The 13743-nt window shown below is 47.5% G+C and overlaps 1 protein-coding gene across 2 annotated transcripts in view; it reads right to left on the bottom strand.

The window, feature by feature from the left end:
* The window catches only part of RPH3A (rabphilin 3A), a 338247-nt gene extending 330116 nt beyond the window's left edge, over positions 1-8131 (bottom strand). Inside the window, exon 1 of one of the 2 annotated variants that reach the window (XM_025402467.1) lies at positions 8001-8131. The gene's annotated coding sequence lies outside the window, so the exon portion shown is untranslated. Of the gene's footprint in view, positions 1-3469; positions 3693-8000 lie in introns of those variants that run through there. The other variant, XM_025402465.1, reaches the window with a different exon arrangement.
* Between the last annotated feature and the right edge of the window lie 5612 nt (positions 8132-13743).

Raw genomic sequence — 13743 nt, 5'->3', positions numbered from 1 at the left:
AGTGGCTAGTTCAGACTAAAATGTAAGTGGTTGCTATGTTCACATTTTTGCAACAGGAGTTTATTGAATCCATCAATCCCTAATGAAGTTCATAGGGCACGTCATTGAGTCCTTCTCAGGTCATGTTTTGGTTCAGGTAGAACCAAAATGACAGAAATCTAGTTCTGGCCATTCTACCTCCTAAAGATTTATAATCTTCTGTAGATCTTCCCAGATTTCTCTCCATTCTGTTTTTGTTGTTTTGTTTTGGGTTGGTTTCTTAGGAAGTTTTTTGTTTTGTTTTGTTGCTTTTTGAAGACTCATTATTAGTTGCTAGAATTATAGGTTTGCCCCTCAAAAGATTCTGGCCCCCTAGCAAAAGGTGAAGTCAGTAGCACCCTTTGATTGACTCATACTCTTGAAAGGTTGTTTTCTTTCCTGGCTCTGAGGTAACAGTCACAGAGAGCCACTATTGCTGGGGTCACGCTGCGAGAAACCCTGTTACCTTTGCATAATAAAAAGCTGCACTGTTTGAAATTGTCTCATGCTGGGCCCATTTTCCTAGCTGCTTGACACCCACATAGGGACAAAACGACTTTGAATTCAGGGGTGGCAGCGAGGAAAACAAAGGGGTCCTATGTCAGAGTCTGTGCTGCTCTTTATCCTACAAGCTTGAGAACAGTGACTTCCATTATAACTCAGAGGGGAAGAGAGATTTCTTGCCTGAGGCAGGTGTCTAAGAGACTGAACCTCTACTTTACTTGAGTTAATTACATTTGATTCAGTACTTCCTGAATATCATGATGTGAAATACGGTATGTGTGACATGTGGGAATATAAGAATGAGGAAGACAGAGCTATGGCTCCCAAAAAACTTGAAGACTAGGCCAGGCACGGTGGCTCACACCTGTAAGTTTAGCACTTTGGGAGGTTGAGGCAAGAGGATTGCTTAAGCCCAGGAGTTCAAGACCAACCTGGCCAACAAAGTGAGGCCCCATCTCTACAAAAAAAAAAAAAAAATCAAAAAATTAGCTGAGCATGATGGTGTCAGAGGCATTTGAACCAGAGCAACTTCATCTTGAATAGGGGCTGGGTAAAATAAGGCTGAGACCTACTGAGCTGCATTCCCAGAAGGTTAGGCATTCTAAGTCACAGGATGAGATAGGAGGTCGGCACAAGATACAGGGCACAAAGACTTTGCTGATGAAACAGCATACGGTAAAGAAGCCGGTCAAAACCCACCAAAACCAAGATGGCGACCAAAGTGACCTCCGATCATCCTCACTGCTCATTATATGCTAATTACAATGCATTAGCATGCTAAGAGACACACTCACCAGCAGCATGACAGTGACAAATGCCATGGCAACATCAGGAAGTTACCCTACCTGGTCTAAAAAGGGGAGGAACCCTCAGTTCTAGAAATTGCCTACCGCTTTCCTAGAAAATTCGTGAATAATCTGCCCCTTGTTTACCATAGAATCAAGAAGTAGCAGTAAGTATAAGCAGGTGAGCAGCCCATGCTGCTGCTCTGCCCATGGAGTAGCCATTCTTTATTCCTTTATTTTCTTAAAAAACTTGCTTTCAATAATAAATAAATTAAAACAAAACAAAACAAAAAAAACTTGCTTTCACTTTACTCTATGGACTCGCCCCAAATTCTTTTTAGCATGAGATCCAAGGGCTCTCTCTTGGGATCTGGATCGGAATCCCTTTCTGGTAACAGTGGCACATGGCTGTGTTACTAGCTTCCCAGGAGGCTGAGGCAGAAGGATAGCTTGAGCCCAGGAGGTCGAGGCTGCAATGAGCCATTTTCATGCCACTGCACTCCAGCCTGGGGGACAAAGAGAGAGACTGTATTTAAAAAAAAAAAAAAAAAGGAAAATCTATTGAAAAAAATACAGTAAGTTTAAAAAAAAAAAAAGTTTTACAAGAGGGAATAGCTCAGGGCCCCAGGGCCCTGATAAGAGTAAGACCAGTGTGAACACTGTCATTTTTTTGTATAGCCACACCTTCCAAAATAAACTTCTTCCCTTCACCAAAATTCTTCCCTGCACTAAATTATGTGGGGCCAGATCTGAGCTTCAGGGGTGTGAAAATAAGAACTCAGGGCTGGCTACAGTGACTCATGCCTGTAATCCCAGCACTTTGGGAGGCCAAGGCAGGCGGATAACCCGAGGTTAGGAGTTTGAGACCAGCCTGGCCATCATGGCAAAACCCTGTCTCTACTAAAAATACAAAAATTAAGGCCGGGTGAGGTGGCTCACACTTGTAATCCCAGCACTTTGGGAGGCCGAGGCAGGTGGATCACCTGAGGTCAGGAGTTTGAGACCAGCCTGGCCAACATGGTGAAATCCCATTTCTACTAAAATATACAAAAATTAGCCAGGTGTGGTGGTGCATGCCTGTAGTCCCAGCTACTCAGGAGGCTGAGACAATAAATTGGACAGTCTGGCCACACAGGGTCTGCGATTCTGCCTGGCAGCCGTTAAATCTCCCTGGTGGGGCTCCTGGTGACCCCCACAGCTCATCTGCTCAGCACAGCACGGTGGTTAAGAGCCAGGACTCTGGAGCCACCTGCCTGGAGTCCCACCCTGACTTGGCACTTGCTACTCATGTGATCTTGGGTAAGCGACTTTCACCTTGCCTACCTGTTTCCCTATCTGTAAAATCGCCGTCATCACAAGTAGCAAGTTCAGGGGGCGTGGTGAGGATTCAATGAATGAATAACTATAGACAGCGCCTGGTGCATAGTTGAAATCAGGTAAGAGTTGGACCCATTGTGCATCTGCCTGGCCCTGTGTGCATCTGAGTTTGCAACTCCTGGTTTAGGAGGTGAAATAAAAAGGATATATTGTCGGGATGGGGTTTGGGTAGGGGGCGGAGATGCCCTCTGATTAACTACAGAAACCTTGATCCAGGGAACGTGCTATGACCTGGAGTGGGAGTGAGGATGCGGGTAAAAATCAGACACACTGTGACTCTAGTGCCCAGATTTCAGCACTTTCTGAGTTTCCCGTCTTCCTACCCCTTCGAAAGATCCTTGACCAAAGCCCGATGCGGGGTCCCAGCCGGCTCCAGGAGATGCACACATCCAGCCTGGGTAAAGGCGCACATCACGGGTGGGTAAAGGCGCACATCCGACACCCCGTGGCTACCGGAGAGGAGCTACCTCGCCACAGCCACCCCGCGACCACCTGTTTCCCTCTCGGAGACTCGCAGGAGTAGCCACGTTGGGGGCCCCTGCCGGGACCCGCCCCTCAAAATCCCAAAGGATAGCGCGGGTCCCGCGCCGTCTCCCCGCCCCCAAGTCCCTCCTCGCCCCACCCCCGGTTCTAGCGCATCCTCCCGCTCCAGCAGCCCCAATCCGGGAGGCAGCGTCCTGCGTCCCCGCCGCGCCCCCACGGGACCCCCCACGGCCCCCTAAGCCAGCACGTGCTGCAGCTCGGGAGGGCAGGACCTGGTGGCCCTCGGCCCCCGCTCGCCTTACCCGCCTGCAGCGTTGGTGGGCCCGTCCCTCCGCTGCCTCCAGCGGTGTCGCCTCTTCCACCGCTGCCACCACCGCGGCAAAGCCACCAGCGCGTGACCCTCGAGCACCAACACCACCCCCCGCCAGGCTCTGCCCTTAAATGTGGGAACAACCGACGATCCTCATCCCCCCACTAGAGGGAAGCTCAGAAAGGGTTAACAAGCCAAGATCAAGGGTTAGGAACACCACTGCCACCTTCCTCCACCAACCCTCTACCTTCTCCATCACCCCCTCTCCCTCTTCTTCCTCCCTCTCCCTCCTCCACCTTCACCACCCCTCTCCCTCCTCCACCTTCATTACCCCTTCTCCCTCCTCCACCACCCCCCTCCCTCCTCCACCACCCCCTCCCTCCTCCATCTTCATCACTCCCTCTCCCACCCCCTCTCCCTCCTCCACCACCCCCTCTCCCTCCTCCACCACCCCCTCTCCCTCCTCCACCACTCCCCTCCCTCCTCCATCTTTATCATTCCCTCTCCCACCCTCTCGCCCTCCTCCACCACCCCTTCTCCCTCCTCCACCTTCATCACCCCCTCTCCCTCCTCCACCTTCATCAGCCCCTTCTCCCTCCTCCCCCACCCCTCTTCCTCCTCCACCACCCCCCTCCCTCCTCCACCCCCTCTCCCTCCTCCACCAACCCCTCTGTCTCCTCCACCTTCATCACCCCTTCTCCCTCCTCCACCACCCCTTCTCCCTACCCCACCACCCTTTCTCCCTCCTCCACCTTCATCACTCCCTTTCCCCCCCTCTCCCTCCTCCACCTTCATCACTCCCTCTCCCTCCTCCACCACCCCCTCTCCCTGCTCCACCTTCATTACTCCCTCTTCCTCTTCCACCACCTCCTCTCCCTCCTCCACCTCCCACTTTCCTCTTCCTCTTCCTCCCTCTCCCTCCTCCATGCCCCCTTCCTCCACCACCCCTTCCCTCCTCAACCACCTCTTCTTCCTCCTCCATCACCCCCTCTTTCTTCTCCACTACTCCCACCCCCTCCTTCCTCCACCTCCACTACCCTCTCCCTCTTCCACGCCCCCTCTCTCCTCCACCCCATCCCTCTTCTACCTCCACCACCCCCTTCCTCCTCCTCCCCTTTCCCTCTTCCACCACCCCTCTCCCTCCCCCATCACACCTCTCCCTCCCCACCACACCTCTCCCTCCCCTACCACCCATCTGTCTCCCCCACCACCTCTCCCTCCTCCACCACCCCTTTCCCTCTCCCTCCTCCACCACCCCTTTCCCTCCCCCACCACCCCTCTCCCTCCCCCACCACCCCTCTCCCTCCCTCACCACCCCTCTCCCACCTCCACCACCCCTTCTACAGTTGGGTTTCTCTAAGGGTACAGGCAGAATCCCTTCACATGCCCCTCCCTCCCCCTCAATCATTCCCTCATTTTGCTGTTCCCCAAATCACAGAGGCCGTTGCCCCCTGGGGCATTTGCCCTTGCTGTTCCTATACTGGGAACACTTGCCCCCTCTTCTAAGGATCCTCAAAGGAAAATTGAGGGGAGTGGAGGGCCTCAGGGAGTCAGCCAACCAAAGTCCCTCCTTAGCTAGTCTCTGATGGAACTGCTGACCCCAATGTGCAGGGTTTTCATTGAGTGGCTCAGTGCCTAACCTGGACTTTCAGCTCATTTATGAAACTTTCATTTGTGACCCAAATGAAAACAAGTAGTTGTTGGACGTATTCACAAATTAGCTCAAGTAAAGTGCTAGGGAGAGTGTCTGGCACACAGTGGGCACTCCATAATGTTAGTTATTATCTTGTACCTGCATTTGACATGATAGCCATTCCAAGGATGAAATGGAGCAGAACATCTTTCCAGGGCTGAAATCATCTCATTCTCTGCCTCTTTAAGGCAACTGATGCAACCCAGAGGATTGTGGCCAAATGTGGCCTGCAGAACATATTCTGTTTGGTTTCATTGGTGTTCTAGAAAAATGTGACTTCATTGCCAATACTTAAAAACAGAGATCAGACCAGGCATGGTGGCTCATGCCTTTCATCACAGCTCTTTGGGAGGCCAAGGAGGGAAGATTGCTTGAGGCCAGAAGTTCAAAACCAGCCTGGGCAACATAGTAGTGCTGTCTATAAAACCTATGTCTACAAAAAAATTTTTTAACTTAGCCTGGAGGCTGAGGCTCAGAAAGTTCTAGTTAACTCTCCATGGTCACACAGCTAATAAACAAAGGAACTAAAAGTTGAACAGTCTTTGTAACCCAAGTACCTTAGCATATTAAGGGAAAGTAGAAAGGGGAGGCCAGGGGTGGTGGTTCACACTTGTAATCCCAGCACTTTGGGAGGCCAAGGTAGGAGGATCACCTGAATCTGGGAGCTCAAGACTGGCCTGGGTAACCTTGCGAAATCCCACTTCTACAAACATTACAAACGTTAGGCGGGGGTGGTGGCATGCACCTGTGGTCCTGGCTACTCAGGAGGCTGAAGTGAGAGGATCGCTTGAGCCTGGGAGATAGATGTTGCAGTGAGCCGAAATCGCTCCACTGCACTGCAGCCTGGCCAACAGAGTGAGACCCTGTCAAAAGAAAGAAAAAGAAAGAAGGGAAGGGAAGGGAAGGGAAAGAGGAAGGAAGGAAGGAGAGAGGGAGAGGGAGAGGGAGAGAGAGAGAGAGAAGAGAGAAGAGAAAAAAAGTGGTTTACACCAAGCCTTTTTTTTAAAGGAACGCTTTTATTAATAGCACACTTTGAATGCCAATTTGTTGGGATTGTTTAACAAGATTTAAAATTTTAGCTTCATCTAAATTGGCAGTACCCACTCCCACACGCACTCCACCTCCTTATTTTTCTCATTTAAGCATTTTGAAAAATTCTAAAGGTTTGACTAAAACTGAAAATGCTTCTTATTTCATCCATCCCTAGTTACTGGCAACCGTAGGTGTCCTTTCTGTTTCTCTCTTTTTTTTTTTCTTCAGCTTCGTTATTTATATTTTACTCTTTGTAGTTTGTAAATTCCCGCTTACCAGCTGCTTGCAACATCAAAATGGCTTTACTGTTAGATTTCCAATTAGGGTTATGCAGTCTTTTGGCTCCATAAACACACACATAAGAAGAAATGTGTGTATGTGCGCACACACATCTATATGCTCACACTCCCACTCCTAATGGGTTTGTTTTTTTGTTTTGTTTTGTTTTTGGAGATAGGATTTCACTCTGTTGCCCAGGCTGGAGTACAGTAGTGCAGTCTTGGCTCACTGCAACCTCAGCCTCCCAGGGTCAAGCCATCCTCCCGTCTCAGCCTCCCAAGTAGCTGGGACCACAGGCTCACAGCCACCATGCCTGGCTAATTTTTGTATTATTTGTAGAGACAGGGTTTTGCCACGTTTTGCATACTGGTCTCAACTCCTGCTAATAGGTTCTTGATGTCTCTCTGCGTCTCATTTCCCAAAATGTATCTAAAGATCTTAAATTCAAACAACAAAGTCACTGACAGTTTTTAAGGAGCAATTTTTAATGAGTATAATTATACCTTTCATGGGAAATTTTTGGAAAAGTTTGGTTGCAACAGTTAGTCATAAATACGATTCTACATTATAGCTGATTTTTATTTTATTTGTACTTATTTATATTTAGAGACAAGATCTCACTGTGTTGCCCAGGCTGGAGTGCAGTGGCAAGATCATAGCTCACTGCAGCCTTGACCTCCTGGGCTCAAGTGATCCTCCTATCTCAGCCTCCTGAGTAATTGGGACTACAGGTGTGTGCCACTACACCAAGCTATTTGTTTGCTTGTTTGTTTGTTTCGGTTTTTTCTTTTTTTTCTTTTTTTTTTTTTTTTTGTAGAGGTGGAGTCTGGATATGCTGCCCAGACTCTTGGCCTCAAATGTGGCTCCCATATTGGCCTCTCAAATCAATGGGATTACAGGTGTGAGTCACTATGCCCAGCCAATTTTTCATTTTTAATGCTATTCTGGTTATATTTTCTTAAATAATTTTTGCCTTTTAAAGATATGATGGATGACCAGGCACGGTGGCTCACGCCTGTAATTTCAGCACTTTGGGAGGCCAAGGCAGGCAGATCACTTGAGGTCAGGAGTTCAAGACCAGCCTGGCCAACATGGCAAAACCCCGTCTCTACTGAAAATACAAAAATTAGCCAGGCGTGGTGGCGCATGCCTGTAGTCCCAGCTATTCAGGAGGCTGAGGCAGGAGAACTGCCTAAATCCAGGAGGTGGAGGCGAGATCGTGCCACTGCACTCCAGCCTGGGTGACAGAGTGAGGCTCCATCTCAAAAAAAAAAAAAGATATGAAATATTTACAGATGAAATGCTGTTACATCTGAGATTTGACAGTAAGGTGGCCAGAATCATACCACAAAGATCAAGTGGCAAATGCTTTACCTAAAAAGGCTTTGACCTGCTGTATCAGCTAAGATCCTTCCAACTGAGAGTGAACATAACACAGTAAACTTTAAACTGGGGAGAAGAAAAGAACTTATTGAATTGTATAACTGAATGAGGCAGGGGTTGAGCTAACTTTAGGTACCTGATTTTCCTCCATTGCTGCTTGGCTCTTCTGTCTGCATAGTGTCACCTAATGGGGACAAGCTGGCCACCAGCAGCCCCAGGCCACATTTTCTCAGATTCAAGTCCAGCTTCAGAAGGGAGCAGTCTTCTGGTGACTCCTGCCAGCATTCCTGAAATTCACTCTGATTGGCCAGTTTTCATCTAATGCCCATTCCTGAGTCAATTAGTGTGGCTACTGGAATGGGAAGCACTGGATTGGCTTAGCCTGGGACACGTGGAGAGGAAGGGGAATTGACGATGGGTCTGTTTCTCTGCTGAGGACACCTGCGTTGCCAGCAAGAGAAAACTAATACAGCCTGCACCTGACATAGGATTTTTCAGAAAGTCCCACTACAAGGTGAATTATGGGTGTCTGACATATAACAGGATACGTTAGAAATATATGCAATAATTCATTAGACATCTATAGTGAGGGGAGTGCAGATCAAGTTCTGAAGTCAGACCAGCCTGGGTTCAAATCCTAGCTCTACCACTTGACCCTGGGAAAACAACTCTCTTGAAGCCTCAGTTTAATACCAACACCTGTTTCCTCATCTGGGAAAGGGGGTTAATAACGGCACTCACGACCAGGTGTGGTGGCTCACGCCTGTAATCCCAGCACTTTGGGAGGCTGAGACGGGCGGATCACCTGAGGTCAGGAGGTCAAGACCACCCTGACCACATGGCAAAACCCCATCGCTACTAAAGATACAAAAATTAGTCGGGCATGGTGGCGCATGCCTTTAATCCCAGCTACTCAGGAGGCTGAGACACACAAGAATCGCTTCAACCCGGGAGGTGAAGGTTGCAGTGAGTGGAGATCACGCCATGGCACTCCAGCCTGGGTGACAGAGTGAGATTCCAGCTCAAAAAACAAACAAACAAATAATGGCACTCACCTCCTACAGTTGCTGTGAGCTTTCAATAAGGTAATACATGATGCCAGGCGAAGTGATTCATACCTGTAATCCCAACAACTCAGGAGGCAGAGGCAGGAGAATGGCTTGAACCCAGGAGTTTGAGAACAGCCTGGGCAACATAGCAAACCCCCATCTCTCCTGGGTTCAAGCCATTCTCCTGCCTCAGCCTCCTGAGTAGCTGGGATTACAGGTGCCTGCCACCATGCCCAGATAAGTTTTGTACTTTTAGTAGAGATGGGATTTCACCATGTTGGCCAGGCTGGTCTTGAACTCCTGATCTCAGGTGGTCTGCCCATCTCAGCCTCCCAAAGTGCTGGGATTACAGGCATGGGCCACCACACCTGGACAGAATAAAATTTTTAAAAAGACAATGTGTGGGAAGTCCCTGGTGTATAGTAACCCTCAGTAAGTGGCAGATATTGTTGTTTATGACTATTACCAGAAGCGGGGCCCTAACAGATCATTATGGCAATGATGATCCTAAACAGTGAAAAACAACATGATTCTGGCTTTGAAAGCAAAAAATAGAAACTAGGCTTAGGACAACCTGTTGAGACATTTCTGCCAGGGCTATTTTTATTCTCCAAAATGTGATGTTGGAAAGAAACTCACATTTGTATGTGCCAGGTAGCAACATATTTAATCTGACTTCCAAGCAGTGGGTATTTTCATTCGCACTTTTTTGGATGAGAAAACTGAGACTGAAAGATGAGGTGGAGATGGAGGATTATAGCATTATCTTTGTGACAGAAGTGGTAACATACATCAGTATCATACCCTTAATGCTTGAAGATCTGTAATAAGTAGCCAAGGAAGGAAGCAGATAGCACAGGGTAAACTGAAGAGAGCGAATGAATTATCTATTTACACAGTGTGGCAGAATTAATGGAACCAACAAGGGTGACAAGGTACACAGGGCCTAGCTACCATGAGAGCTGTGACCACCCCTAGGCAGACGGAAGAAGACTCAGAGTCACTATGGGAGAATAGTATGCATGGGGACCAGTATGGCAGGATTTCCTAATTTTTTCAAGTGTAAATCCTATTTATTTATTTATTTATTTATCTATTTATTTATGAGACAGAGTCTCACTTTGTCACCCAGGCTGGAGTATAGCCATGCAATCATAGCTCACTGAAGCCCTGACCTCCCAGGCTCAAGCGATCCTCCCACAACAGCCTCCCAAGTAGGCAGGACCACAGGCAAGGAGCATTACACCTGGCTACATTTTTTTTTTTGGAGAGGGGGTTGTCTCACTGTGTTGCTCAGGCTGGTCTCGAATGCCTGGGCTCAAACGATCCTCCTGCCTCAGCCTCCCAAAGTGCTGAGGTTACAGGCGTGAGCCACCATGCCCGGCCAGCTTTTTTAGATAAAATCTCCAAGTATATAAATGTTAACAATTGATTTCAAAGAATTTTAAACACGGTGGAGGCACCCTCCAAAATGAAATACATATCCAGACAATTGCAGATAGTTTATGGCCTCTGCTCTAGACTTTTAGGGCACCCTGTGTGTCCACTCCTTTTGAGGTTGGTAGATGTATTTACTTCTCTTGCTTGATTGCTTTTCTCTTTCTTCCTTGGTCCCTTGGATTCCTTTGGTCCTCTCCAGGGAGACAATGTGGGTTGTCAGTCATTCAGTTCTGTCCATTTGCTCTTCAGAGTGGGATGGATGGGTAGGCAGAGGAGGAAGGGAGCACTTTGGTGATTATAAAATGGAGAAGTGGGGAGTAAAAGGTCCTCACTAGGGTCTCACTTCAAGCTTGAGCATCTATAAGGTGTTACTCAAAGTGTGTTCTCTGTATTTTTTTAAAATTAATTTTGGAGACAGGGTCTTACTCTATTGCCCAGGCTGGAGTGCAATGGCTCCATGATTGCTCACTACTATCCTGACTTCCTGGGCTCAAGTGATTCTCCCACCTCAGCCTCTCAAGTAACTGGGACTACAGGCAAGTACCACCACGCCTGGCTAATTTTTTGTGGAGCTCAGGGTAGGTCTCAATGTGTTGCCCAGGCTGGTCTCAAACTCCAGGCATCAAACAATCCTCCCACCCTGGCCTCCCAGAACCCTGGGATTACAGGCATGAGCCACCACGCCTGGCCAAAGTGTGGTCTATAGACTAGTAGCATTGGCATCACCTGGAAGCTGTCTAGAAATTCAGATTCTCACAACCCACTCCACACTTACTGTATTAGTCCGTTTTCACACTGCTATAAAGAACTCCCTGAGACTGGGTAATTTATAAAGATTTAATGGACTCACAGTTCCACATGGCTGAGGAGGCCTCAGGAAACTTACAATCATTGCAGAAGGCAAAGGGGAAGCAAGGCACATCTTATATGGCGGCAGGACAGAAAGGGTGAGGCGGGGAACTGCCACACAGTTTTAAACCATCAGATCTCATGAGAACTCACTCACTATCACAAGAACAGCATAGGGAAACCTCCCCCAAGAGCCAATCACCTCCCACAAGGTCCCTCCCCTGACACGTGGGGATTGCAATTTGACACGAGATTTGGGTGGTGATACAGAGCCAAAGCATATCACCCACTAATGCAGAAACTCTGGGAGTGGTGCCCTCAGGGAATCTGTATTCGAACAAGTCCTCCAGGTGATTCAGATTCAAACACTTCAGTACTGAAGTTTGAGGTTAGATGACTCCTGAGTGTTTTATGCTAACATAATTTATGTCTCTTTCTCCACCTTCAGTTACATTTGTCCAAGTCTGTTATCCTGGCCAGACCCCAGAAACAAGAGGAGACTAAGAACCCCTGGCATTACACTGAGAACCTTGAATAGCTCTACCCACTGCCTTTGGAATACATAATCTTATAATTCCATAATGAGCAAATAGCCCAATTAAAATGTGGGCAAAATATTTGAACAGACAGTTCACAAGAGAAGATATATAAGTGGCCAATGAGCACATGAAAAAGTGTGTAACATCTTTTTCTTTTTTTTCTTTTTTTTTGAGACAGGGTCTTGCCCTGTCACCCAGGCTGGAGTGCAGTGGTATGATACAACTCACTGCAGCCTTGATTTCCCAGGGTCAAGCGATCCTCCCGCCTCAGCCTCCCAAGTAGCTGGGACCACAGGTGTGCACCACCACACCCAGCTGAATTTTTAAAAATTTTTTTGTAGAGACAGGGTTTTGCCATGTTTCCCAGGCTAGTCTCCCAACTCCTGAGCTCAAGCAATCTGCCCGCCTCAGTCTCCCAAAGTGCTAGGATTATAGGCGTGAGCCACTGCACCCAGTTGTATGCAACATCCTTAATCAGTACGAGATGCAAATTAAAACCTCAATGAGGCCGGGCCGTGTCTGCTGAAAATACAAAAATTAGCCAGGCATGGTGGCACGTGCCTGTAATCCCAGCTGCTTGGGAGGCTGAGGCAGAAGAATCACTTGAACCCAGGAGGTGGAGGATGCAGTGAGCTAAGATCACGCCGCTGCACTCTAGCCTGGGAGACAGAGTGAGACTCCATCTCGGGGGGGGAAAAAAAAAAAAACAACCAACAGCAACAACAAAAATAAAATCAAAACAAAAAAAAAAACCTCAGTGCCTCAATGAGATACCACTACACACACACCAGAATAGCTAAAATTAATAAGACTGACAATATCAGGTGTTTGTGATATGGAGCAACGGATTTTTCATCCATTGCTGGTGACTATGCAAAATGGACCAGCTTTGGAAAAGAGTTTGACAATTTCTTACAGTGCTCAGCATACACTAAACACGTGACCCAGAAATTTCACTCCTAGACATTTACCCAAGAGACAGGAAAACATACACCCATACAAAGACTTGGACACAGCAGCTTCATTCATAATAGTCAAAAACTGTAGGTGACCCAAATGTCCACCAATATGTGCACAGATAAACAAATTATGGTCTATCCATACACTGGAATACTATTTAGCAATTAAAAAGGAATGAACTAAAACACAAAAATAACATGAATGAATCTCAAAAACATTATGCTGAGCAAAAGAAGCCAGACACAAAAGATTATATATTGTTTGAATCCATATATATGAAACTCTAGGAATTTTTTTTTTTCTCTTTTTTGAGACAGAGTCTTGCTCTGTTACCCAGGCTGGAGTTCAGTGGCACAGTCTCGGCTAACTGCAACCTCCACCTCCCAGGTTTAAGCAATTCTCCTGCCTCAGCCTCTGGAGTAGCTGGGATTATAGGTGCCTGCCAGCACACCCAGCAAATTTTTGTATTTTTAGTAGAGATGGGGTTTTGCCATGTTGGCCAGGCTGGTCTTGAACTCCTAACCTCAAGTGATCCACCGGCCTCGACCTCCCAAACTACTGGGATTATAGGCGTGAGGCCACTGCACCCAGCCTGAAACTCTAGAAATCTATAGTGATAGAAGGCAGTTCAGTGGTTGTCTGGGGTTGAGGACATAGTGATTGATGGCAAAGAGGAATGAGGAAAGTTTCTGGGGTGACAGAAATGTCCTATATCTTCATTGGGGTGGCAGTTACAGGGGTGTATACATCTGTCAAAACTCATCAAACTGTCGACCTAAATTGGATGCATCGTTGCATGTAAATCACAGATCCATAAAGTTTATTGTTTATAGAGTTATTGCATATAAATTACACTTTGATAAGGGTATTTTTAAGTGTTCATTTTGGCCCAGCTGTGCCCAGGCCAGAGAAAATTGCTAATAGCAGAAGGGACAGTGTGTTTTGTGAGCCCTGAGCCTGTGCTCTCACAGATGTTCTCGCTTCAGCTCAGAGGCAGTTCCTCAGCGTGGAGGTTTTTCCCACATCAAATAACTTCAAATGC

This window comes from Theropithecus gelada, chromosome 11 (assembly GCF_003255815.1).
Source record: "Theropithecus gelada isolate Dixy chromosome 11, Tgel_1.0, whole genome shotgun sequence".
Taxonomy (NCBI): Eukaryota; Metazoa; Chordata; class Mammalia; order Primates; family Cercopithecidae; genus Theropithecus; species Theropithecus gelada.
The sequence above is the reverse complement of the archived record's forward strand: the minus strand, read 5'-3'. Positions and strand labels throughout refer to the sequence as shown.